General features: G+C 51.2%; 1 protein-coding gene across 18 annotated transcripts in view; it reads right to left on the reverse strand.

Moving 5' to 3' along the window:
* The window catches only part of CHST15 (carbohydrate sulfotransferase 15), an 80061-nt gene extending 52831 nt beyond the window's left edge, over positions 1–27230 (reverse strand). For 8 of the 18 annotated variants that reach the window (XM_087432779.1, XM_087432778.1, XM_087432777.1 and 5 more), the window contains exon 1: positions 302–10207. The gene's annotated coding sequence lies outside the window, so the exon portion shown is untranslated. The other 10 variants (XM_087432776.1, XM_087432784.1, XM_087432781.1 and 7 more) reach the window with 10 other exon arrangements.
* Positions 27231–27493: the final 263 nt, after the last annotated feature.

Genomic DNA, 27493 nt, shown 5'->3' on the forward strand with positions numbered 1-27493 from the left:
CTCTTTCTCTAGGCTGCTCTCCTTGTTCCCCTGCTGCTCTCCCCACAGCTTTCTGAGACCACGCAGGGAACAGCAGGACTTGTATGAGCACATACCACCGGTTCAGCCTCCTGCTTTTGCTCCATTCACACCCATCCCCGCTAGGATCTGACCCACCCAAAGGGGGCTTTGCAGCTGGAACAGAGGAGCTGTCTGCACATCCCAGAGTAACTGGCTGGGCTTCCAGAGCATCGCTGGGCGTGCAGGCCCCAATACCAAGTGACATGACAACAGCACCGCAAACACCACATTCTGTACTTACACCGGAGGATCTGCCAATGAGCCCAGACGATAACAAGCAGCATACTTCAAGCCTCTTTAAAATCCTCTTTGGGGATCTCAAAGAAGAAATTAGAAACGTTTTTCAAAGGTAGCATGAAGCTCTTAGATATTTATCTTCTACAGATATTTTCTGGCCAGTAATTTACATTCACATCATTCGATGAAAACGCTGACATCTTCCCCACTTGTTCAGACCGATCTGTTCAGTCATCATGCTAGGCCTTCAGGGAGGTGGAAGAGGGCAAATTTCTGTCCCGCCCTCCTAAGACCTGCAATCCAGATGGGCATGCAAGGAACCAGAACAGAACCTCTGAACCAAAACTAGGCACCTGCGAGACCATCTTGTTTAAAGCCCTCATTTCCCAGGTAAGGAACGGTCAATCTGCCCCAAATCAAGGTTGACTTTCAAGTCCTCCAAGGTCGACTGTCAACAGGGCGGCTGGAGGATGTTGTGTTGGGCAGTTAAGCTTATAACTGGAAGCCTAAGCCATCAAGCACTTTGGGCAAACAAAGTTAGAAATATAAGTTAATATCATTTCCCCAAGTAGAGTCGGGTTTTCAAATTTCATTAAAGGTTGTGTCTAAACAAGTAAAATGAAAATGATGCATTGAGGCAATTATCCAGATACTTAATGTCAAAACTCCCAGAACCTTTGCCTCAATTAGTGAAATAACTGAAGCAAAAAATGAGCATATGGCTCATTCCAGGAACAGCTGCCTCCAGTTCTCACCTTCTCTGGGTCAGAGCAGAGCCAAGGGGTGCTGGGGACCTGTCTCCACTCATGAGCGGGTCCACGTGCTGACCCCCAGGAGCAGGGTGGTGGCTCCGGGCACATGGTCATCTAGATGGTCCCGGTTCTCGTCCTGGCTCCACGGCCTGACCCCAAGCCCGCCTCAGCTCCTCATCTGAAAAACGGGATGATGCTGAAAATGTCTAGTCTACTGGACAGCTGAGGGAACTGGAATAATCTACAGAAAGCGCTGAGCAAGGAGCTCGGCCCCGTGAGTGCCTGAGCAGTCGCAGCCGTCCTCACTATGTTCATCACCGTCATAACTATTCTTCCTACCACCACCTGTTCTCTGTGTCTGGAGAACACGTCGGGTATGTCTCTGGTCTGGTCTGTGTCACGAGTTCCGTGTCTCATTCTGGCCTCTTCTAGAAGGATGGCTCACTGAAATGCATCAGAAATGAATTACTTCGCTGTCTGTGGCAACAACTGATCTTTCATATTCTAATCCAGAAAAAGAAGATCAAAACACATACATTTTAAGGTCTTCTGTTTGTTGTGAAAAGAATCGCTATGCTCTTATAAAAAATTCTGCTTTCCTATTACCTGCCTGGATATCCCTACTCTTATACACACACAAAAAAAAAAATCGGAAAGAGGAAAAACAGTTATTTCTAAAATAAGGTCGTGTCTTGTAACTGCAAAGCATTCCATTTTAATAAGAAACACAAATTCAAACAATAAAAACAGGATCATTTTTCTTCTAGAACGTTAGGGCTGATGGTATTTGGGGCCCCAAGCACAGAAAGAAGGCATAGCAAGGAGATAATCCCAGCTCGGAAGAAAGTATCTGAACAGGTCTGAGCACGTCCCTTTCTGCGCTAAGCTGCAGTCAGCGCAGAGTGGGACACGACCCGTCAGGGCGGGACTCTGCCTCAGAGGTGGGGAGACATCCCCCATCCCTGCACACACATCCGGCCCAGCATCGTGCCCCAAGGGCCCCGCCCAAGGAGGTGGCAAGTCTGAGCTTCTGGCTCCACCAGGTGAAAGTGCAAACTCCCACACACCAACATCCCATCTGAGTTCCCATATCCCGTGGCACTCCTAAATAAAGGGAGAACTGGGGTCGACTGAATTCTGCAAGTTCAGCTCTAGTACAAATTAAGGCCACACAGACCATAAAGACATCCTGGAAACGTAAGAGTCTGGCAAAGTTCAAGTTAATCCTTGCTGTTTGTGGACCCCATCGGTGCACGGAAGGGATGAAAATGGGCTAGGGTGGCATGAACGGTGTAACACTGCAGGGTGGTCAGGCTGGTCCTCGAGGATGTGGGGTGGTGGAGTCCAGGACCTCTGGCAAGCCACAGGGTGCCACCACCCCACGCTGATGTCGACATCAAGGTCAGGGATTATGGAAGGAGAAACGTGCACAAGCGGTAGGCAGGGCCGATGGCCTGGGGAGGCTGAACGGGCTGGGGAGTCGAGTATTTCCCAGACGACCAAAGATGGTGGGTCCACAGGACTCGAGAGTTTATGGTTTCATGCTGTAGACATTTCAGCCACTGACTTTCAATGGATGAGGCAGAGCAAAGGACAGATACACCAGGCCCAGTGCCCCTCCATGAGCTCCTGCTGAGGACACGGAGCACAGAGGACCATCCTGCCCGCCATGCCCCAATCCTCCCGGATGAAGGGCACAGACTTCTCTCTCCCCACTTTGACTTTGACATTTCCTGTTTCCCCGGACCGACCAACCAGGATCTACGCATTAGGGTGCCTTAAATATGAGATATAATAAGCATGGATAAGTCACCCCAAGATGGGAGTTCCCCTGAATCTGAGTTCCTGCTGTGCCTCCATCAGCTGTTCCGACTTTGGACACTGGCCCCACCTGTGTTCTGGGGCAACGTCGCCTGGGGTGCTGTCAGGAGCAAACGACAGAGGACAGAGGACGGCCGAGGGAATGCCCCGGAGAGAGAAATGCTCTGCACCGATGGAAGGTTTCTCTTTTCAATATGTAACAGTTATGGTGTCGTCTAAGAAACAGGTTTTAGAAGAAGAGGAGAAACCTGCACACAGAGTTTTAGAATAAAGCACAACGTAGACGGGAGGCTCCTAACCACCCCCGTCAAGGCCCTCAGTGCCCACCCAACGGGAGTATAATTTCAGGGAGGCCAATATTTGACCCCTACCCCCAAGGGCCACATTTGACCCTCAGATTAAGGAGGCATGCTCCAACATTCAACTAAGTTCATTAAACCCCTACCATGTGCCGGGCCCGAGTGTAGAGCTAGGGACACGCAGTGAACTAGACAAGGCCCCTGCCTGGCAGGGCTGGGGGACCAGTGGGGGAGGTATCCAGAGTCCCACAGAGGAGGAGACAATGTGTCAGACAGACTAGGTGCTGCAGGGGGACAACTGACAAGCTGCTGAACCAGAGTACCTGCTGAGAGATGAATGTGCTCACCTGAGTCACCACCCACCACACCTCCGCGGGCCTCCCCCCACTCCCACTGGCCCTCCAGAAACAGCGGTGGGGGCCAACGTCTGGCAGAAATGAAATCCATTTCACCTTCTGAACCACATTTCTGTAGCATAGTGTTTGGAGTGGCTCTCTACCCATCGGGGTACAGATTTAAATTAAATCTAAGTTTCAAGGCGAGTTCTCGCTCTGACCGGTGGCTGCTCATGTCCCACTCATGTGTGCCTGCGGTGCAGCCCAGAGTGAGACATGCTCATGCATGTTCTAGTACTTTCTTCCTAGCCTGGAGCATCAGAGCAGACACTCATTTCTAAAAGCATCACCTGGAGAGAAGGTACAGGAAGGGCAGGGCCCTAGAACAGCTCACTGAGGACTTCCCCTCATTGCACAAGGTTCCCTTGAGGCCACGCGCAGGGCCCGGTGTGTAATCAGCCAGAAACCCTTCTCCCAGGTGAAGGAAACAATGGAGGACAGCAGGGGCATCTCTCATCTCCTCCAAGTCCCTGGCACTCTGGGTCAAATTCCAGCAAGAAAGGGAGATTCCTCAGAGCAGTGGTGTCCAACAGAGAGAGAAAGTGAGCCACATACCCAAGTTTAAATGTTCCTGATGAAGTTCATTTCATATATTTTATTCAACTGATATATCCAAAATATTATCATTTCAATATGTATCCAGTATAAAAGTTATTAATGAAATCGTTTGCATTATTTTTTTCACACTAAGTCTTAAAATCCATCGTGTATTTTAGACTTACAGCACATCTCAATTTGGATGCTAAATTTTCATCAGAAGTACCTGATCTGTATTTAGATTTCATAAAATGCACAGTTGAACACAGAGGGTTACATGCCCAAGTTGCTCCAAACATTCTTAAAAGTCTTCCACTCACTGAACTGAGTATCTGTTTTAAATTAAATTAATTAAAAGGAAACGCAATTTAAAATTTCCGTTGCTCAGTCATACTGGTCCCATTTCAAGAGCTCACTGCCCACGTGTGGCTGGTGTTCCCACACAGCCAGCACAGACTCGGAGCATTTCCATCGCGGCAGAAAGTTCCACCACACAGGGCCGCTTGGGCCGTGAGCTCCTTGAGGGCAAGGTCTGTTTCTTATTTCCTTCATTCCTCTTCTTACCCGGCCTCCCAACAAAAGGCACTGGGAACTCACTGTTGCCCAAAATTGATGTAAGACTCCGTGGACACCAGATAAAACACAGCTCCAGGCCCTGCTCCAGAGCTAGCGGATCTTCTGACAGCCAGCGAGGCAGTGGGCAGCCATCCAGGTGACTTTTAAGGCTCAGGCTAATGGCCACAGCTTTGCCTTCCTTCCACGTCGCCTTATCCAGCCACCGCCACTATTGTGAGTTAGGAATTTGACGGAGCCAAAGCAGAGAGTAGGCCTTGAAACTCAGCCAGGGCTGGCCCCAAGGGGCTCTGCACTCGGGGACAGTGCCCTCTCCCCTGAGTTTCCTGTCTGTAAGAGAGAGACCAGCACGCCTGCGCTCAGCGTTCCTGTCAACACACAGGGACGCTCAGGAAATGCCAGCCGCCTGCTGCCGCTGCTTTGGAGCCCCACTCACACTGAACGTCAGCCCTGGAGGAAGGAAAAGCTCCTTCCTCACCTCGCACACAGGATGGAAGGGACTGGCTGGTCAGGCTGCACAAAAGAAGGGAGTGTGCAGAAGCAGCTGGTTCTGAGACTGGACTGATTTGTAAATAAAATCTTTCCAGACCAAGCCATAATGGTGGCAGCCACCTTCACCCCCACCTCCAAGAGAGAGGAACCCCGGCCAGCCACTTTCATCTCACTGCCCAGCCTGGAGGCTTTACTTCAGTGCAAGCAGACACCCCAAGGGTGGTGACTAAAATGCTGGATTCTGGGCTCTTCCCAGAGACCAACAAATCCCCATCCCCAAGTTGAGGCACAAAGACTGGTTTCCAGTGAAGCGTGACCATGCGGTGCAGAACCCCAGCAGGGACTGGGGCATCTTTCTGGAGTATCATAAGGACCTTCTCTCTGCTCGGTTCCCAGCTCATCCATTCAACATAAACCTGTAAAAGGGTCAGCTGTTATCCCCTGGGGTCTTTCCTTTTTTGGGCAGGGGGCACAGGGGGGTCAGTACCATGGCACGGTTTTTCCAGGTGACTCATAACACTGCTGGTGGGAACTGTATTTGGTACGATTGCTTGGAAAACGGGCAGCATCTAGTGCAGCTGAGCACACTCATTCCCAGAGACCAGCAATTCTGCTCCCAGGTTTGTGCTCAACACAAACGCATCCACAGGCTTATGCACAAGGCTGCTCGGAGCTCTGTGAAGCCAAAACCTGGAAATTGCAGTGTCTCTCCACAGCCGGATGGCTGACTACAATGCAGCTATGAAAATGAATAAACTACAGCTACAAGCAACACCAGGGAAGAAGCTCACAAACACAGCATCGAGCACAAGAAACCAGACACAAAGAGAACGTACTATATAGTTCCATTTACACAAAGTACAAAGAACCGGCAAAACCAGCGGAGGCTGTGGAGGTCCGGATGGTGGTTTCCCCCAGCTGGGGTTGGGGGTGGTTAATGAGCGGAACGGAACCGGGGGTTTCTGGGATGCTTTCCGTATACTTGACCTAGGTGCTGGCTGCACAGGTGAGTTCTGTTTGTGCAAATCCATTGAGCTGTACATGTAAGGTAGGTGCTCTCTAATGTACGTATGTTATACTCTAAGAAAAAAAAGTTCCTAATAAAAGAAAGCTAGAAGCAGTGGTGTTAAGTTTCTGCCCTGTAAGAAACCAGAGAGAAGCAAAGGGCATGCGGGCAATTTGATACAGCACGAATGCACCAATGCAATCCAGCCCTCTCGCCTGGACCACGAAGGTGAATGTTCTTCCATCAGATCCACACCCGTTTCCTTTCAGAGGTGCCAAACCAAAGCCTCCTCTGTTCGTGCATTTTAAAGATTTTATTTATTCATTTTTTTCCCCCCAAAGCCCCAGTAGATAGTTGTATGCCATAGGTTCGCCTCCTTCTAGTTGCTATACGTGGGACTCAGCCCCGGGTTGGACGGAGAAGTGGTGCCTTGGGGCGTGCCCGGGATCCGAACCCGGGCCGCCAGCATCAGAGCGCGCGCACTTAACCGCCAAGCCACGGAGCCGGCCCTGTTCGTGCATTTTAGAATGGTTAACAGGGCTCATACCACTTAGGGCTTATTTTACGACCCAGCTCACAGACAGACAGCTAATAACCTCCAGTTGCCAGGTTCGATGGGTTTCCAGGGTCTAAAATGGCGTCTCCCGGGGTGGACTTGGCCAGGAGGCTGCAAGCCCCAGGCCCTCCCTGGCCGCATGAGGGAGCCTGCTCAGCCTGGCGGCCACCTACAGGCCAGGTACACTGGGCAGGGGGGAGGTCCGAGGCAGGGGCTTTACCAGGGCTGTGTTACGTATTCTTTTAGCCTCTTTCCATAGAAGACTTTCTGCGGCAGAAGCTGCTTGATCCACAGCAAGTCCAGGCCTTCCTGCTGCACCCCCAGGGAAGGTAACTGGCTATTGGATCCCAGGTTCTTCTCACTTCCCATCTAAGGGGGCCAGGACCCCCAGGGAGGGAAAGACACTGAATACTCACACTGCAGCCTTAGAAAGTTTCCTCAGTTTCTCAAATCTCCCAATAGAGAAAGCAAATAAATAAATCTCAGGAACCCTAAATGTCCCCTGAGGAAGCCCAGCTCCCCTCCAGGCAGGGGGCAGGAGGCACTTAACAGTGTGGGCCACCCCGACCGCAGGGGCACAATGCTGGGGGTTGGCGTGGTGGGAGTGGGCGGCTGTGGAATCAATCCAGTCTCCAAGAAGAAGGATTCCAGACATTCTGAAACTGAAAGAGAGAGAATCCCAGGTCCCAGCACCTCACTGGGGTTGGTGCAGCCCCACCTTCGTGCTCACCACGACCACCAGTGTCGCTTCCCCGACACTAAAGACTCTGCCCCTCCAGGGGGCCTGGGCATGTCTCAGCCACCACTGACTCCCCAGCAACCAGTGCTGATTTCCTTCTCTGTGTCCTCTGGGGCCAGGGCTCACTGAGTGGGGACACCAAGGTATCTCAAACACCTGGCTGTCCATAAATGTTATTTCTCTCTCTCCCTGACATCTCGTGTAGAAAGAGTGGAGGACAGCCATGGGGCAAGTCTTGAATCAAATCTCAGCCCAGCCACTGCCAGCTGGTTGACCCTGGGCAAGCACCGAACCTCTCTGTGCTTGATCTGCCCCTCTATAACCAGGTATCATGTCATCTACCTCTCAGGGCTGGAGGGGAGATTGACCAAGTTATGTGAAGTACTGACCACAACATCACAAAGACGATAGTATTATTTTCTTATATCTTTATAGTTTCCTTCCATTTGAGGCCATTGTCCAAGAATGCCAACTCACAGGCTCTAATAGGACTCTAGGACCTGACTGATTCACCCATTAACAGATCCCGCTAGCTGTGGTTGTGCTAGGCACACGGCACAGTGGGCAGACAAGACTGACAAGCCCCCTGCCCCTTTGGAGCTGATGAGGCTTTGCAGAGGGAAAGACTGTCCTGGCACACTCGTCATGTTTCTCTCTCTCTCTCTTTTTTTGTTTATGCATCGACATTTTCCCCCCGTAGCTTTAAACCAGATGTATTATTTATCTCAGACTCCCACACCAGGGAATAAAAATATTGTGGGGTTTTTTCCTATTATTTTTTCGTTCCAAAATAAAAACAATGATTGTGGATGTCTTAACAGGGAAAATAGATAAAACCAGCTCGTGCTTGCACGTGAAGGTGCCATACTCGTTATTTACTGGATAAGTGAAGTGCTGGCTGAGCATGCCCTTGAAAGGGAGCATCTAATTCCAGACAGCCAGGTACCACACAGGCTTCCCTTCATGGTCTCGACTCCAGCGGGGCAGCTGTGGCCTCCAGGACGGCCGGATTCCCGACTTGCTCTCTCTCCCCAGCCAGGAGGCATAAAGAAGCTTGCTTGCGTTCTTCAAGCTCACAGCCCCATTCAGACCCATCAACTTGCAACAATGAAAAGAGAGCACAGCGACCCGGTTCCCTTTGAGCTCACATCTCCAAGGACCTCTGTACAAACTGAGGACAAAAGGAGGAAAATTCAGCGACGGTACTCAGTAACTCCCCAGAGACGAAGCTCTGAAGAGATCTGACTTGGGCAGCTTGCCTTATGGATTCTGAGCAGAGCATCAACCCCCGCACACCCTCCCAATAAAAAATAACTTTAATCCTCATTCAAGATCTCCAGCTCCAATTTAAAACCTCAAAAGGCCGGGCCCTCCTTCACTGGAAGCTCCCCTCTCTGGCGGCCAGCCTCAGAGGCTAGTTTCTGCTTCTCCACTGGCTCCTAAGAGAAAAAGGCACCCACTGAGCCTGCACAAGTCCCGGCTGACCGTGCTGGGAGAGAACAAAGACTTTACACAAAGGCGAACCAGCCCCTCCAAGCCCTGCAGCCACTTGCTCCAGAGGAGGGACACTCCAGGAGCTGGAGTCTGTTTCCTCGCCAAGATGCACCGTGCCACCCCTCTGACTTTGCACACTGGCTATTCTGTGATTGGGAAACGCCTAGCGTGACCTATAGTGGCCCTGAAATCCTGGACTCTCTCCAGGGGCCTCACTCAGTGGGGAGGGCAGAGGAGTAGGCAAGCAGTGGACCCCAGAGATGAAAAGCTGAGAGAGGAGGGGCAGCCGCTCTAGGGACTGAGACACGGAGCCACAAAGAGAAATACAAGCTAACCATTGAGAGGTGCTGGATAATCACCGTGTGTCAGCCTTTTATATTCTGCAGTGAAAAACCACCAGGACTTGAGGTTTACACACACACAAGCGCACACACACACACATACACAATCTAGACAGGTTCTGTCTTGAGTTTTTCTCTTCTCTAAGCTGAGCTATCAGACAGTGAGTTTCATTAGAGAATTTCGGTCCTTGTGCCTGTCCATTCTAAAGAGCACAGAGGTAGATTTTTCCAGATTCCTGATGCTTGGAACCTGAGAAAGCCAGCAGCCCAGGACGATCCAGGAGCCAGTTCAGCTCTGCATGTCTCTCCTAAGCACGTATGGGGCCAAGCACCCTGCCAGACCCCTCAGAGCACATCAGCGTCGCAGCTGCAGCCCTGCCCTCCATTGTTCACACAAGGTGCCATCAATCAAGCTGGTCTAGGATGAGCATCATACAAGTTACCCAGGGCCGGCTCCACGGGCTCTGACCCGAGCAGTCACACAGGGCCCGGCACTCAGAAGGGCCCTGCACTTGGTCTAATGCTCTGCTGTCCCCGTTTTAAAATTCTTAATAAGTTTTTAATAAGGGGCTCACATTTTCATGTTGCACTAGGCCCTGAAAATTACATAGCTGGTTCTGGAGATACCTAAAGACTTACATAAACAGGATTAAAAGGAGAGAAATTATATCCAGAGAGCTTCTCTTATTCCTGGTATATGTAACAGCCAAAGAACAAATACTTAGAAAACAGCATTACGCCTCGAGTTTAAGCTCATCACAGGTTTGAGGAGGGACCTTTCCAGGTGCATCTTCGAATCAGCATCACGCATTCTATACCAGGAGTGAAGTTACCAAAGGCAGTTTCCATGAGTCCGTTTATCACAACTCTGATCCACAACAGTATCTTCTCTAATGCAGCTCTGCCTGACGATTTAAAAAATATGGGGCCCTTTAATTTATCACGCTAATGTGATTACACGTTCATCCAGAGTCCAGCCATCTCATAAGAGCTCAAGCGGAGGCCCCGGTGGTGAAATTTACGATCTGAAGCTCACCCTCTCCCAGCCCTTTAATGGGAACATCTTTACCTGAGTTGAATGATGGGCTCATTCCACAACCTGAAAAGAAAATTCAGACCATTGACGAGTGCCCTGCTCGGTTTTTGCAACCCACCCCCAGGACTGCGCAATTTAAACACCATTTACAAACAAGCTTAATCCTAACCATCCTTTGTGGAGAACGCAAAAATCAATTAAGTATCTGCCAATAATGCCCTCGCATCTCGTTCTGGTGGCATGGCACAATTAATGATGCCCATGAGGCTGACAGCGAGCAGACTCACAACACCGCCTGGTTATTATGAGAGCAGCATTCCGACCAGAGCTGAGCGTGGGGGTTCAGACACAGCCCGCTGCATGGGGATTTTGCATCTTTAAGAAATCAGTTTGTAGATGGTTTAATTAAAATACACCAGAGCATAATTCAATTGGAAGTGAGGCTCCCATCAAACCAAAGTAGGCAGCAAAACTTTTCCCAACCTTAAAAGCACCTTCAAAGGATGGGGTAGAAATTTCACTTGGATCTTTGAGCGTTTCTGCCGCTAGTGGTGTAACTGTTTTCACCAGTAAAGCCGACGGCACTCAGAAAAGGGAGGGACGTGACAGACCTTCTCAGCCAAGCCCCTTGTGTTGAGGTGAGGAAAGAGGCTCAGAGGAGTCAAGTGAGCAGCCCCAGGACACAGAGCAGTTAGTAAGAACTGGGACCAGAAGGGTACCAGCCTGAACCAAGAAGGGCAGCCCTAAAAGGTCTGAGCCAGCAGCCTCTGAAGTCAGACTGCCTGGATTCAAGTCCCAACTCCACCACTCATGAGCTGCCAGAACTTGGGTAGGGTGACCCTCTCTAGCCTCAGTTTTCACCTCTGTAAAATAGGGATGTCAATCAGGATGCTGAGAATAAATGAAATAACGTAGATAAAGGCTAGTGCAAGTACTCAAATGTTGGTTACTATTATCAGAACTCAGGTTTCCCAATTTCCTGTCCTCTGTTCTGTTACACCAAATTGTTCTCTGCAGTTCCTCCAAGAAGCTCTCAGATCTGGGGAAGAAGGTTATCTGTGTGCACACACCAGGGACAAAGCACCCACTAAGCACCACGTGGGCACATTGAAGACGTGAAATGCATAAATCACGGGTCTTCCAGTATTTGCCGACCCCATGGAAACTAATTTTAAATGATGGCCAGTTGGAAGGGATCTAAAAGATAAATCACAACACTGAAGTTTATGAAATTCTAAAATATTTCCAAAGTGCTGCCGATTCCTACGTTTAATAAAATTAAGTGGAATAAGGTCTGTAGCTTAGTAAATGGTATGGTACTAGTGTCAGTTTCCTGGTTTTGATAATGTTCTATGGTTTTGTAAGATGTTATCATTGTGGGAAGCCGGTTAAAGAGTACACAGGAACTCTGTACTATTTTTGCAACTTCTTGTGATTCTAAAATTATTTGAAAATAAAAAGCTGAAATAAAATTATGAGGCAGCATCTAAGAGTGCCAAAAGATTAAGGGGACTCTCCTCTTGGCAAGTTTTCAACATGTCAGTACAGTCACAGTTTCCAGGTGGCGTGGTCCCATACAGACTTGGGAAGAGATGCTGAGTGAACATCTGGAATGATTCTAAATCAAGCAATTCAGAAAAAAAAAATTGTTTCTCTTATTTCTCCATTTATTAAAACAGAGAAATTTATATTTTGTCCACAGTTTAAAAATCAATCATAGGGGCCGGCCCGGTGGTGCAGTGGTTAAGTTCACGTGCTCCAGTTTGGCTCACGTGCTCCAGTTGGCGGGTTCAGATCCCAGGCGTGGACCTATGCACCACTCATCAAGCCATGCTGTGGCAGGCATCCCACATATAAAGCAGAAGAAGAGGGTCACAGATGTTAGCCCAGGGCCAATCTTTCTCAGCAAGAAGAGGAAGATTGGCAACAGATGTTAGCTCAGGGCTAATCTTCCTCACCAAAAAAAAAAAAAAAAAAAAAATCAATCATAAACATCATAAAAAAGAGATATACATTGCTACAACTACTGATAAACATTTATTAGGAAAACTTCACAATGTTACACCTTTAAGGATTTCCAGGGAGGAACAGCGAGAGATTTAAAGTTTATGAAAATAATTGATGGAAGTGATCTGTTGAGGCCCTACTATGTGTCAGGTCGACCAGTTGGTCCTTGGGCATGGTCCCCATGAAGGAAAGGCTGTCATTACCATGTTATTAGCATGGACTGACTATATGTTGTATGGAGCAGTCCAGGTGCAGACAAGGTCCAGAGTATCCTGAAGGAGAGAGAAGGTAGAGGACCCCGGAAGCCAAAGCGCCCAATGGGCTGTTCCCACAGGGACCACGGGTACCTGAGTGATGGCAGGACCTGGGGTGGGGAGGCACTCTGGGGTCCACTACCTAGGTGGTAGGAAGATGATTGCAAGAAAGGGACAATGAATGGCAGGGCCCTCAAAGAGCTGAGGTTCTCGCAGATGATGGGGGAGAAACATCTGGGGGTAGCAATGGGGAGGGAGGAGGAATCTCCACCTGAGGGCTCAGGAAGAAGTCAAGTCCTTAGGGAGGGCTTGGTCAAGGCCAGAGCAGGAGAGCAAAGCTCAAGGAAGGGGCCACACCAGCATATGTTTGCTATGCCCTAGTCCCTCTCCAAAAGGTCCCCTTTCCCAGAACCTGACTGCTTGGAATTGTCACCGAATTCAAGTTTGTCAGCTGCATGCTCACCCTTGGGATTTCACAGCACTATTTCAGTCTTGTTTTTAGGAGTGTGGCTTCAGCTGCCCACCCCAAGACTTCCCCCCTCAAGTACATGCTTACATAAAAATAACTCCTGCTCACAAGCCAAACCAAAGTGAACGGACAAGGAGGATGGGGTTTTTGTTCTCTCCAGCCCTGTTTTCTGAAACTGCAGCAGCTGCGGGCCAGCCCGCACTGGACAAGTGTCCTTCACCCACAGACAAGACAGTGAGAAGGTGGAGATGGAAATGATCGTTTGGAGGATGTAAAACAGAAAAGAATGGACGTCAACCCAAGTGTGCCATAAACCAAGTCCTCTGACCGGCTCTCCCAAGGATGACTGATCCCATCTCATCAACTGGTCCCCTCTTGGGTCCTTGGCACTGGCTGTTCCCTCTGCCTGGGATGCTCTTCCTGAGCTTCAGGCAGCAGTGCCTCCCTGTCATTCAAGGATCAGCTTGGATGTCACCTCCTTGGAAAGGCCTTCCCCGATCACACAGCCAGTCACTCCTGATCGCACGGCTCTAATTACTATCTGTTCTCTGATATTTGTGAACTTGTGCACTGTCTGTCTCTCCCTGTGAGCATACACACTCTGAGCACAGGGACCCTGTCCGTCTAGTTACTGATGGAATTCCAGCTCCTAGGACAGCATCAGGCTCATGGCAGGTCCTCAACCACTGGAGGGTGACTCTTAAGGGAGGTACAGAGCCTGAGTAAGAAGAGCTGGAGAAGTTGAAGGGTCAGGCTCCCAAATGTTCTTCATTAATGAAACGGAAGGATCAGGGGCAAGTCACTTCACCTTTGCAGTGCCCGTCTCCCCAGCTCAAAAAGAGGGGCGAGCAGGATAGGAAAATTAACCAGAAGACCAGTAAGACCCTTGCTATCCCTGCACTATGGGTCAAGGTTTTCAATTATCCAGTGTACACGTGCCTGCTCCTGCCTTTCTTCCCTTCATCCACTTGTCCACGCCCATCTATCTGTCCATCCATCCATCCATCCATCCAATCATTCTTTCCCAAGGGCTAGGCCCTAGGGATATAACCTTGAATAAGACACACTCCCTGTCCTAAAAGGACAAACAACCTTCTAGTGGCAGAGATGGAAAGGACGTAATTTCTGCCCTGACCAGCTAAGTGCCAAAGGAGACTCCTGGGCCTCTGGCTGGGCCCCTGTGGAGACGAGGGTGGGCCATTCATGGAGAGAAGAAAAACAGACCTAAATTCCCACAGATGCTGCAAAGTGATGGAAAATGTATGTTAGTTACATCCAGGGAAATTGGTCAAGAAACCCAGAGTCATAGTCGAAATCCCAACACAGATTGAGGACGAAAGAGGCTCATTCCTGAGACCACTGTGAGATTGTCTGTCCCCCATCTTTGCCATGGAGGAACTGGGAACTCCCCTCAGGAGAATGGTTATAATCACTGCTAAGTTCCATCAGTGGTTCCCAGCTAAGGAGCTTAACACACCAGTGCCCACGCATGCACATGCACGCACACACACCCACAAGCCCAAGGCACACCATGAAGAACTGATGTAGCCCTGGAGTATGCGTATTTCCTTCTAAAAGCTCCTTAGGGGTTCTGGTGCGGCACCCTGCACTTATAGTCAAGGAGATCCCGGCAAAGTTGACTTCTTATTACAGTTGTAGAGGTGCATTATGATGTCAGTGATAACAACATGAAATGTACCCATGAGGATTTAACAGATGAACTTTCCTAAGCATCGAGAACATTCCGACCACAAAACACTTCTATCAGAACTCAGATGATACCTAGAAACAAAGTGGTTGAGAAGCTAGTCTGGGGACACAGCTAAACACTCTGGGATGCTCGCCCCGCCCATGCAGGACGCCCACCCCAGGAGATCTCCCTGCCGGCACCTGCACGTTTCCTTCGATGCTTTTGTCGAGCATAATTCTTTAAAAAACAACTTCATAATGTATCCTGGAGTCACAATCACAGCCCCTTGTTTATGGTCTCGGCCACATCAGATAAAATTTCATTCTTTGAATCGGTTCCTAATTTAATTATTCCCCGGATAAGCGTTGGCCTCCCATTGCCGCAGGGGAGAAAGAGCTAGAAAGGCGCTGGCGCCACAAGTTGCAATTCCTGTTTGGCAGCTGGGGGAGGATGAGACGTTCTCCAGCCTTTGTTAGATAAAGGGGGTCAGCACAGTGGGCGCGGCCAAGGCGGTCACCATCTGTCCACCCAACCAGTCTTCATTTACTGCCCCGAGCCAGTCAATAGGGCGACCTGGGGTTTTACTAAGAGCTTAGAGAGAACGTTCAGGGTAACTGGACTGACTCCGAAAACCCAGATTCAATCGTGACTCTCTGAGGCCTCTCTGGGCCTCAGCTTCCCCGTCTACAAAATGGGGCTGCACTATGTTTCCCTGAAGGCCTTTCCAAGCTCTAAAATTCAGACAATTCAGAGGGGGATCAGAACCCCATCTGAGAATCAAGCCTTCTCCAGGGCCGAGAACAGCTCATGTAAAAAAATAAATGAATTTTAATTATTAAGAGCAAGTAAAAATATCTCATAAAATATAACCTTAGAAATGCAAACATGCATCCACACAAAAACTTGTACATGAATGTCTACAGCAGCATTATGCCTAAGAGCCAAAAGATGGAGACAACCCAAATGTCCATCAACAGATGAATGGATAAATGAAATGTGGTCCATCCATACAATACAACGTTATTCAGCCATAAAAAGCAATGAAATACTGACACCTGCTACAACATGGATGAACCGTGAAAACATCATGCCAAGTGAAAGAAGGCAGTCACACAAAACCACATATTATATGATTCCATTCATATGCAAGTCAAGAATAGAGAAATCAATAGAGATAGAAAGTAGATTCCTGGTCGCTTAGGGCTAGAGGGAAGCGGGTAAATGGGGAGATAGGGGGCTGATAGCTAAAGGGTACAGGACTTCTTTTTGATATAATGAAATGTTCTAAAATTGAATGCTGTGCTGGTTGCACATATCTGTGAATATACTAAAAACTACTGAATTGTATACTTTAAATGAGTGAATGGTATGGTATGTGAATTATATCTCAACAGAGCTGTTTAAAAAAAGAATACATTGAATGGGCAAAAAAAATGTCTGTTGGATGTGTGGGAGATCAAGATTTGGCCACCCTGAAATATATCTCTTTACCTTGATTGTTTTCTCTGATGGACATTTGACCTCCCCCACTAACTGCTTAAAGAATTTGACACAGTAACTTCTTCCTGGAACAGATCTTCCATCTGATGGCTATAATATAATGTAAAATAGATGTTACAATAGGAAAGGCACCAACAAGCCCATCTTATCAGAAATTCTGTCTCTCTGGCCACATTCTCTCTGTGAGGAGTTGCCAGACAAACATTTACATTTATAAAGGAAATCTCCATTTGTAAAGGTATCTCCCGGGGGGGGGGGGGGGGGGGGGAATATGACCTCATTTCTAGAAACTTATCAATGTGGAAGGTGAGGCCTTAAATCTGCATAATAACCTTACTCTTGTTTACTGTGCTTTAGTGGCAATCTCCTGTAACTGACTCCCCCCACCCCCAACATCCTCCTTTGTCATTGGCTGAACATGGTATTTAAGACGAGAATTTCTGCTATTGTGTTGAGAAACGCAGTGTCCCTGCTTTCTCCCATGTATGCATGTTATTAAACTAAATATTATTTTCTCCTGCTAACCTGTCTTGTTAATTATTTGGCCAGCCATAAGAACGTTAAGGGAAGGGGCAGAGGGGGATTCTCCCTCTTCCCCCGCAGATGATTTGTAAAAACAAACCAGGTGAGAACTTTGTAAAATAAATGTATATATATCAATACAAACACACATACACGCACATCTCCCTAAACAGTTGTGCAGCTTCATAACTGGTCCAAAGGTACAAAGCTGATTTTCAAGTGGGCAAATCTTTTCCTTCTTCCATAAACCAAAAAAACTCCTGACTCAAAAGTGGGCAGGCCTGCATTTTTCTATCGATTTGTTTTCAGTTTTAACAACCAAAGGCAAATTTATTTTCTACCACCCAAATGGCAACCAGAGTTTCATCTACTTTTTAATACATCATTTTATTCCCTGAGCCAAATTGTGTACAATGCAAAGGATCCGTGGATTTTCAATTGTCGACCTGTGGGCACATGAGTTTCTTTTTTTTTTTTGCCCAGGAAGGTATTTCTGATGAGGAGGTCACATTTGCCAAGCTCCGATTCTTCTCTTTTGTACATCTTTCCATATCTAATTTCTCACAGAAACGGCTATAGAGCAAGTATAAATAGCTTTTCAAACTTAGGACACAAATGGCAGGCTGATCCTGCTCTCATTAATCGGAGCATCCTTTCATCCTCTCATTTATTCCAACTGAGAACTTTCTTAGGCAAGTTCAGCATGTCCTGAACACAGCCACTTCCTCCGACTTTCAAAACAGTGCTCTTGGATTACTGGCCTGATGTGGGGTTGGACGGGGCCTTTCTGGAACATACTATCTTTAAGAATTGGGACAGAGAATAAGGGAGAGTCAGGCTGAAGATGACCACAGAAAAAGCAATCGTGAGTTTCCCACAGTTCAAGAGCACCAAGGCACACAGGAAAGCGGTCCTTCCTCAATTCATTTCTAAGCCCAGACAATGTTTCTTTCAGACAAGGAAGGTTCACTGATGGGTCACAGGAAGGACCAAACAGGGGAAGTTCCATGCTTAATACTGGATGGCACCTCAGGGGCAGCGTGGGAGCCAGAACACGGCTCTCCACTCCTCTCCCCTCGGACCACCTTCACTTCCTCTCCTGGGTGGGGCTCAGCATCCCAGGACCCCAAGGAAGGAAAGCTTCCCAAGCAGACATGCCTGACTCTCCCAGAGCCAGGAGGCCACGCCCTTTGCAAGATGGAGATGGAGAAGGCAAGAAGGAAGGATTCCTGCTACCTCCACTGAGTCCCTGTCCTGAGGCAACAGTGCGTAGTGGGCAGAGGAGGAGCGGGCCCCGCCCGAGGGAAGGGCCCTGGCCTGGCTTCGAAGCGAGGACAGTGGAGGCCCTGGTCCCAGCCAAGCAGAGGCCAGAGCTGGGGGGCCCAGGCCCTGCCAGGACCCTACTGGCTCTACTGTCATTTGCCTTTCACCCAGTGATGACAGACAGGGTTGCCAGGTGGGGTCGAGCCTGGATTTGGGGCAGGCTGTTCGACCAGATTGGCCGTCTCCAACAGACCAGATGATCTCCACTCTCCATTTGCTGAGACTCTGGGAGACAGAGACTCTGGGCCCACTGAGGGCTGCCACGGAGAGTTTTGAGAACTACTCCCCCCTACACACAAACACACACACAATGCCAGGAGCAGAGGCCCTGGCCCAGCCTGACGCAGCCCCCAGTCTCTCACTCCAGAGAAGAGGGCGGAGACCAGAGAAGTGGTGATATTCTGCCTCCAGCAAGTGTCTGACAAATCTGGGCTGTTCTTCATAGGAAAATTAAAAAGCTAAACTGCCCCCAAGAATCTGATGGAGGAAGAAATCCTACAAAAGCCCTCAGGGTTCAACCTTGAACCAGAAACGAGAACTTCCTGCTCCCACCACCAGACCATAGAGAGGACACAGTTCCCCCATTCTTCTCAACATCTTCCTAAAGCAACAGCAATTCTGAAATCAAGCATCTGGTTACATGACCCAGAGATGAGCCAGCTTCGGCCAACCCCCAACCTGGATGTCCAGGAAACTGAGGACAGAGGAGCCAGACAATCCCACGGGACCTCAGCCAAAACTCTGCCCTTCCGGCGTGTCTGCAACTTAACAGATGCCACGATCAGAAGTGCAGGCTGGGAAACACCACCGCTTGGCCCGGATTCCCTGGGGCTGCCCTGCTTTCTCGTAATCCTGAGATCCCTGAGGTGCGCAAAGCACATACCTTTCTGTGTGTGTACATTTGGAAGACTCTTTATATAAACAGGTTCACAAATCAGAGGAAACAATCCTCTGTAGACCAATAGTCTGATTTTGGGTTTGGAAATTATGGTCCCTATAAATACACGCCAGAACATATTTTATGTTTTTAATGCAAATATTTACATTCCAAACAAATGAGCAGGGAACTTAAAGACGAGCTATTTATACCAGCTATAAGAAACACTCACGGCCCCCACAGTTCTTGCCTGAGTAGGTGTTCCTGCTTATATTCCTGCAACACCAACCAAGTTTCCCCAAGACTCTCAAGACACAAAAAACTGTGGTTACTACCTTTAAAGAGCCCAAAAACCTACCACCGGGAAGTCCAAGGTTATTACATTAGGCTCTTGACTCCTTTGGAAATTTGGTGACAAGCTTTAACTCTCCTGTACTGTGCCACCAAATTAGGGATTCTTTTCTGTCTTCTGGGTGCACACCCAGAGCCCCACACGAAATCCGTAATAGTCCTTTCTCCAGGAAAAGCGGGCTTTTGAAAGAATAACGTTTCACTAATGCATTAATTCAACAAATGGCAGTCTCTCGCAGCTGTGTGTGGGTCTAGCTATGAGTGGACCCCCAGATGCTCTCCTCACCCTTGAGAGGCTCCCTAGGCCAAGACAAGCAGACCACCCCCAGGAAACTAGAACGTGGTATAAAGTAGGATGGGTTCGAGGTTGAGTTCAACAGAATAGAATTGCAGAAGCTCAGAAGAAGAAGGTAACACTTGGATGGGGGCAGGGAGACATGGGAGAGATGGTAAGAGTTCCTGGCAAAGGCTTCCTAAAGGTGGTGATGGGAAGGGGAGATGAGGGGCCGTACGGGGAACCAGGAGGAGGCGGAAAAGGTTCTCCCAGCTCAGGCCATTAGGCAGGCAGTACCTCTGCTCCTTGTGAACTGCAATTCCGTTATAGTTAGAACACAGCCTTGAGGTCCACCGCTAATCATTATCTCAATCTGGCTAATCACTCCCATGCTCGAAGAGAACAACACAGAGTTGACAGGCCTCACTGCCTAACCTCAATGCCCTGCTGTCCTTATCAACTGCATACCAATAGGTGCCATTTGTCAACCCCCCACCACAGGCCAGGCCCTGGGCTCAGCACTTATTATTCACTGTCAGTGGGGGACTCCTCTAGCCCACTCCTGATGTTACCATCCATGGAGGGAGCTCCACCTATGTAACTCTGCTGGTGTCTACACCTGGTGGTGTCTATACCACCCAGGAGTGGAGGAGTACTTGGACATGCATAGCCCGGCCTCGCCTTTTCCCACACAGAGTCATCATTTCACCCTGCTGGCTGCCCCTTGGAGGATGGGGGCTGCCCCCAGGAGAGGCCGCAGCTTTCCAATTCTACCTGTGACTGGGGGAGGTGAGTCGCCCTAACTGTCCAATCCTCAGTTCAGGATTACAATGCCCACGGTTCAGCCACATTCTCTAACATCAGCCTCCACCAGGAACAAATGTCACCTCTTTATCTCCACCCATCTTCCTCCTCCCGTCTCTCTCCATAGGTTCAGAACTCAGGCAGGAAAGAGGGCTTCAACGTGGGGAGCTCCCTTGAACCCTACATTATACTATTTCTAATTTGCAAACCACACTACAAGGTAGAAATTATTAACCCCATTTTACAGATGAGGAAACGAAGGCACAAGGAAATTAAGCCACTTGCCCAAGGTCCCAGTAATGGAACAAAGAAACACAGGAGGGACTCAAAGCCAGGTTCGTGTGGTACCTCAGCTCAGTCCATCCCTATGTCACCCCTCCAAGGATCTACAGGATTCAACATCCAGGCTACAAGAACATCAGTATGGTGGGCACCAAACACTTGGTTGACGGGAAATGTGAAGGTGCTGAGTGAACTTACTTCCATCAGCGTGAGTGAGTTAGCAGGTATCAAACAGGCAGGCAGAGCAGCCCAGACCCCTTTCAACAAGCGGTGAGACAAGAATGCACCTTCGCAGACCTCTTAGATTCTGAAATGCAGGTTCCAACCTCCTAGCAAAGGTGCCACAGGCCCAGGCCCTTGGGCACAGGAAGAGCAGGGCAGAACTTCCCCAGGATCCCGGGCTGCCCTGGGTGGGATGGAATCGCCACTTCTCGTGGCTTTTCCTCCCCCTCAGAGGCCACACCACTATCTTTTTGACCACAGGGAGCAAAATGGACCAGCAGGTGCATATTCTATTTTAAGAGAAAATGTGAAACCACCAGGTTCCAGCATATTGTAGGAAAAAATAATTGTGCCCGGCCTGTATCTAATTATTTGCCCACGTTGGGGTACTTTCCAGGCACCTGAGTGACGAGGCTGCCTGTTTGAATATTTTCATCACAAACACAATTCTGGAAAGTGTCCACGTTTCCATTATAATAACACCCTCTGCTTTTGAGGATCTGCCAGCCTTGTTTTCTTCAGAGACCCAAAAGGCCTGGACCAGGATGAGTTCTAGAAATTAAAACAGGTGTCAGGGAGAGCCTGCCCCAGCAAGGAGACCCCCGCACGCCTGCTCAGAACTCTTTTAGGCTTAGAGTGGTGCTCAAGATGTAACATTCCAAAGCAAGCTACCCTAGCACATTTCCAACGAGAGCTGCCTGGTCTGCCCTCTGCTTAATCATGTCAAGCAGGAGCACAGCCAAACTGTTGCACAGCCTGTCCCCCATGTCAGCTGAGAGGGTCTCAGAGGGCGGCCCCTCTGCACAGATGAAGAAACAGCCCAGAGAGGTGAAGCAACCAGCCTAAGGAAATCTGACTAGAATCCAAGGTGTCCTGGGGCTCCTGGCCTTATGGGTGTCAGAGAAGCCCTTTGACATACAATACACGAGAAGTTATGCCCCCCAAGAAATATACACACCTACATAAAAAACTGTACACGCAACTTCGGGGAGTTCAGAGACATCCCCCGAGCCTGGTTACGAGCTCTAGGGCTAAAGACCACAAGAGCCGATGTTTACTGGGTACTCACTGTGGGCCAGGCGGTCTCCAAGCACCTGGCAGGTGTCAGCTCGCGTACAGGACACCAGCTCCCAGGCCAGGAGTGTAGTCGGCCCAGACTGCTCCAATCTCAGAGCCGCTAACCCAGCTGCTGCTGCTGCACCCTCAGCACCGTTATGTAACTGACTCTATGTAACTGACTCGTGCAAGTTTTGCCTCGCCCACTAATCTGAGCGTTGCCCTGGGCCCTGAGTGCTGCCCTCCACCCCGCCCCCACGCACCTGGCCCGCCTGCACCTGGGGGAACGCATAAATGCTGCATATAGCTGCTGATGATGAAAGAGATGCTGCCCAAGTTTCCTCCACACCGCTTTCGAAATCAGCAGACTGAGAACCTGCTTTCCACTGCCACCTCCCCACAACTTACCACTTGCTGATTCACGCCCGCCTTCCCCTTCTGGAGCCAAGATCGCTATTCTCCACCCCCCTCCCCCCCATTTCCCTCCTTCCTCCTCTGTCATCCTTGATCCCTCCTGTACATCCAGATGGCTAAAAGTTTGGTCTGTGTGAACTCAGTCAGCCTCCTTGCCCTCTAATTGAGACAAAGGGAGACACCTGTCTGACCTGCCTGGCACTGGGCTGGCTGGGAACCAGTAGGGACCCAGCAAATGACAGCTGTTATGACCAAATGTCTTCCTCCCCAACCCTGGTACTTAAAAAAAGAATTCTATATTGGCCCAAGTCAACACAAAACCTTTCCTTTTCTTCCTGGATATCTAGACCGAATACACTAACTAGATAACTGCCACCTTTCTGCTCCATTTCATGCTGTGAAAACACATACGTCCTCTTGTCCCCGTGCTTTATTCTAAAGGAGGGGCATCTCAGGAAGGAAGGCAGACCCCAGCACTCGAGAACAATGAAGAAATATATTGTGCAAGTCAAAGCAGCCTGTCTCCAGCACCTGCTCAGCTAAGTGAGCACACACCTCTTCATTCACAGGAGAGAACCAAGTCCCCTGCAGAAGGCAGTGAACGTCGCTCCTGAGCATCCCAACGTACAGACCAGAGGGGAAGGCAGGCTGCACTGCTCTCACCAGGCACTGAGCGCGCCACTTCTCAATCACATGCGGCTGAGGAGATGCTGACTGATTGCTCCATAAATGACACCCCCGTGCCAGCTACGACTTTTAAAAATAGTTCCTGCTTTTAGAATTGAAGGAAACTCCTCTCTCAGATAAATGGGTTCCAAATGGCATCTCTGCAATCCTGGGCCTGCCGAGGCATGGGGAAGGGGACGGGGTCTGGACACGTGGATGCAAAAGCGAAAGCTGCCAACCACAGCGAGTGTCCATGCATCTGGCAGTTTCCAAGAGGCTCCAGCCCAACATGGCAGGATGAGAGAGCAGGCCCAGGAGCTGGCGATCAGAAACCTGGGCTGACTTTCCACTTACGGGCTGTGTGACCTTGGGCAAGTCACCCCACTGCCCCGAGTGTCAGTTTCCATATCTGCAAAAGGAGACTCCTTGCCCACGACCGCGCGCCTCCAGCTCTTGTCCCTGTCTTAGTCCTTCCCAGCTCTTAACGCAGCTTACCTTCATTTGTCCGTCTGGGGCAGGCGTTTTTCTCTGTCCACTCCCAGGAGGGCTGGGACTATGTCTGTGTTATCATTGCAACACCCTCAGATGCTCAACTGTGAAATCTACTTGGTAAATGAAATTATATGAAAAGTTTCATACAGAGCGTCACTTTCCACGTCATGGGAATTTATCAAAGCGCTACTGAATGAACGCATGACACACAAGCATCTGAAGGAGACTGGCACACGGCTGCAGGCACTATGGGCACCTGTCAATTCCTCGTCCCTTGGCCATCGGGGGTGTGATCCCCATGTCCTGTCATGTGTCACATCTTTGGTAGTGAGACAACCTTCCCAGTATACAAACACAGGGCCAGATGTCAAGCTTCAGAACTCCTAGCAGCACACTCAACTCTAAACCTCTACTCTCCTTCTAAAATTTGAGTCCACACTTAAATATCCAGACTTGAGAATTCTCTTAAAAATTAACAAGACCTGTCAAGTCTGTTTTTCCCCCAACTGGCTGCAGCTGAGTCAAAGCTGCCCCCTATAGGTAGGGCACGCCCTCACCTGTTCAGGGCAGCCCCAGAGTCTCTCTCCTCTTCCCATCCCCCTGTACTAGATGGCCTTGGACAACCACAATCCAATCACAACCCAGCACTAATCTAAAGCTTTCACTAGTGCAGGTTCAAAGGCCCTGGGGCTCTTGCAGCCCAGCTGGTTAACTTGGAGTTACTTTTCTGCTCTTCTCCAGACACCAAATAAGCAGAGTCCACTTCCCAATCTCTTCCAACCTTTCCCGCAAACACTACCTCTTCCAGATGTAGGGATTAATCTTCTCTCTTTCAGGCATGTGGAAAACCAAATGCCTTGCTTCTCCTGGCCAGGAACAGCAGCAACAGAGGCTGAGAAAGTTGGGGAAACATCAGCCCTCACAGCAGCCAGTGACCATGCTGGATGCCCAGCCAGACAGTGGTTCAGGCATCACAGGCTCTAACCATCAAAGAAAAACAAAGCACAGGGGGGACCCACTGTGGGCAGACCTGCCTCCCAGCCCCCACACAATATCCTGGATGAATTAACCCTGCCCACTTCACCCGCCAGCCAGCTCACTGCAGTCATGCAATGTCCAGGGGAGAAAAGACACACGGACATCCTTGACTCTTCTTCTGAGGGCCCTGGAGACGGTTCTCCTGGGGAGCCAAACCTTGGAGGGAAGGCCAGGCCTGCAGCTTCACTTCAGGCTCAACTATGCACTGAGAGGGAGCCGACGGAGGCCGCCTCACCTTGCTGGCTCAGTTTCCCCATCCAGGAGGAGGCAAGAAGAACCTTTTCTTGCCAACCTTTCAGGAGTATTGGAGAGACAAACTTATTTGATAAAAACTACCTAAGACGCATTTTTATACCCATGCTATTTTAAACAAAATCTTATGCGATCTGTAAAGATTTATGTACCAATTAAGACATCCTGATTCAACATACAGTTTGTAAAATTAATAAGTGCCATGTTCTCAAAGGGAGGGTTCCTGATTTTGCAACGTTGGGGGCTGGAGGAGGAAGGGAAGGTAGGAAAGCCGGGGATGGAGAACGGTGTGAGAGGGTCCTAGAGGAACTCTGGGCAAATCTGCGGGCCTCAGTTTCCCCCTGGGCCCCTCAGGGGGTACAGATGCCCTCAGGCTGTGTCTTCGCTCCAATGCCGGCTGGCTGCCCTCACAGGAACCGCAGCTGACAAGGAGCGGCTGGCGGCACTGCGAGGGAGCCCGGAACCGGAGCGAAACCCTCTGCTCAGCCTCACTGACCCGCGCGCCACATCCCTTCGCTGGGCGTCCCGCGGCTTTCTGGAGATAGAACTTCAACCTGAAAATCCGTGCAGTAACTCACCCCAAGTGAACACGGCGAAGGGCCCGGCCCCAGGAGAGGGGAAAATGGAGGCCCGGGGAGCGGGTCTCAGCCCCAGCCTTGCCGCCTCCTTCTCGAAACTCACCGCGCGAGGCGCGGACGTCCAGCCACCAGCAGCCGGCAACCGAGCCCCTCTCTTCAGTGTCTACACCGGCCGCTCCAGCCGCGCGGGCATACCCGGGGCGCAGGGCGGGTGGACAACGTGGGCACCAGGACCGCGACGGGGCGGTCAAGCAGCCGCGCCCAGGACCCAGGAGGCTCCGAATCCTAAACACACACGCGCGCACGCCGGCCAATCTCTTCGCCGGAGGAGTCGGAAGGCGCTTCCACAGCTCTTCATTCATTCCTCCAAAGGCGAGGTTCCTTTCGCACGGGCGCCTCCATCCCGCGATCCCAGGGGGCTCCAAGGGGGCCAATTGCGCCACGACCCGCCTCCAATCCGCCCACAGCCACCGCATCCTCTCCACCCGCACGCACACCCCCAACAGACTCGCCCTCCATCGGGATCCCCAGCGTCGCCCCCGCGCAGGGGACGCTGCCACCCCGGCTCCCCACAGCTTCGCCGCCCCGCAGCCCCTGCTTCCCGCCCCCGCGCCGCTCAGACCTGCCACGCTCAGGCCGGCCAGGGATGCCGCCGCCGGGACGCGCCGGCAGCTCTCGAGTCAAGCCGCCTCCGGAGCCGTGCCCGGGCGCTGGGAGGGGGCAGGGGGCGGAAGGCGGGGAGGATGGAGGAGGAGGCGGGGAGCAAAAGTTCAGGCCGCTCCGGCCCGGCCGCGCCCCCGTCTCCTCCCAGGCCCGCCCCCGCGGTCCCCCATCCCGGAACCCGGTCCCACAGGCGTTGGCGCCTGGGAACCCCTGCCACCCCGCCTCCTCTGCCCAGAGCGGCCGCGGGACTGGAGCCGGGGGTCGGGAGGCAGCTCCGAGCCAGAGTCAGGGCGAGAATAGTGGGTGCTCACCTACCTGCCCCGGGCCGCGCCTGAAAACTTCCCCCAAGTGCGGGGGGAGCAGAGCGCATAGCTGGGGGATTTTCTCCCCCCGCCCCCGTCCCCCGAGGCGCGCTCACACGGTGAAAGCACTGGTCTGTCGGTCCGTCCGTCCTCCGCCTGATGCTTCCAGAGCGGGGCGGCGCAGGGGCGCCCGGATTCAGACCCCTGGGGCTGTTCTTCTGGACAGCCGGCCCGCGCGTGCCCCGGGGCGTGCGCCCCCCGCCGGCCTCCGGCTGTCCGCAGCGCCACCATTCCGTCGCCCGGTCCTCTGTCCCCGAGCTCCGGCTGCATTCTCTCGAGGCAGGGAAGGGGCGTGTGAGTCCGGGCGCCGCCGCCAGGCAGCCCTTCTCGCGGGGTCCCCGGCGCGCGGGGAGCCCGGAGCGCGGCCAGGACCGGCGGCGAGGAGACGGCCTCCCCGCTGGGGGCCGCGGTAGCCTTGGGGAGACTGGGCCGAGGGGCTCAGGGCCCTAACCTGCCTCGGCTCGGCGCGCTCGCAAGTTCATTGTCTGCGTGGGCCGCCGCAGCCGCGCCGGGAGCGCCGCGGGGAGTGAGGCTGCGCGCAGCCTCCGCCGGCACGGACTCCCTACGCCCAGCCCCGACCGCCGCCGGCGCTGCTCGGCCGGAACGCGGAGCGACGCCGGAGCCCGGAGCCAGACCCCCACCCGCCGCTCCTCGCCGCCCCCACTCGCGCCTGGCACCCAACTTGTACCTGAGAAGCCGGAGTCCAGTCCGGGAGCCTCTGCGGCTCCGGCTCCGCGGGAGCGCGCCCAGCCCCGCGCCTCGGGCCCCGCATCCAGGGCGCGTCAACCTGACTCCCCGAGCACAGGGAGGAAAAGTTTGGGAGTGACGTGCAGATGGCGAATGAAACATCCGAAGAGAACCCTCCCCCCGCCCCATGTCACGCTGACACATCAGTTCAAGTCTGGAATGTGAGATCAAGGCGTGTGCGCCGAGCGGTGGGTTTGGACCCCGCCCCCTGCCCTTCCAAGTAAACACGGTTTGTGTGAGTGATACGGTGATTCTAAATAGAAAACAAACCGAAACCCCAAAGTCTGCCAGTGACACCCCGCCAGAGACATT

This window comes from Ceratotherium simum, chromosome 6 (genome assembly GCF_057802395.1).
Source record: "Ceratotherium simum simum isolate JZ-2026a chromosome 6, ASM5780239v1, whole genome shotgun sequence".
NCBI classification, from domain to species: domain Eukaryota; kingdom Metazoa; phylum Chordata; class Mammalia; order Perissodactyla; family Rhinocerotidae; genus Ceratotherium; species Ceratotherium simum.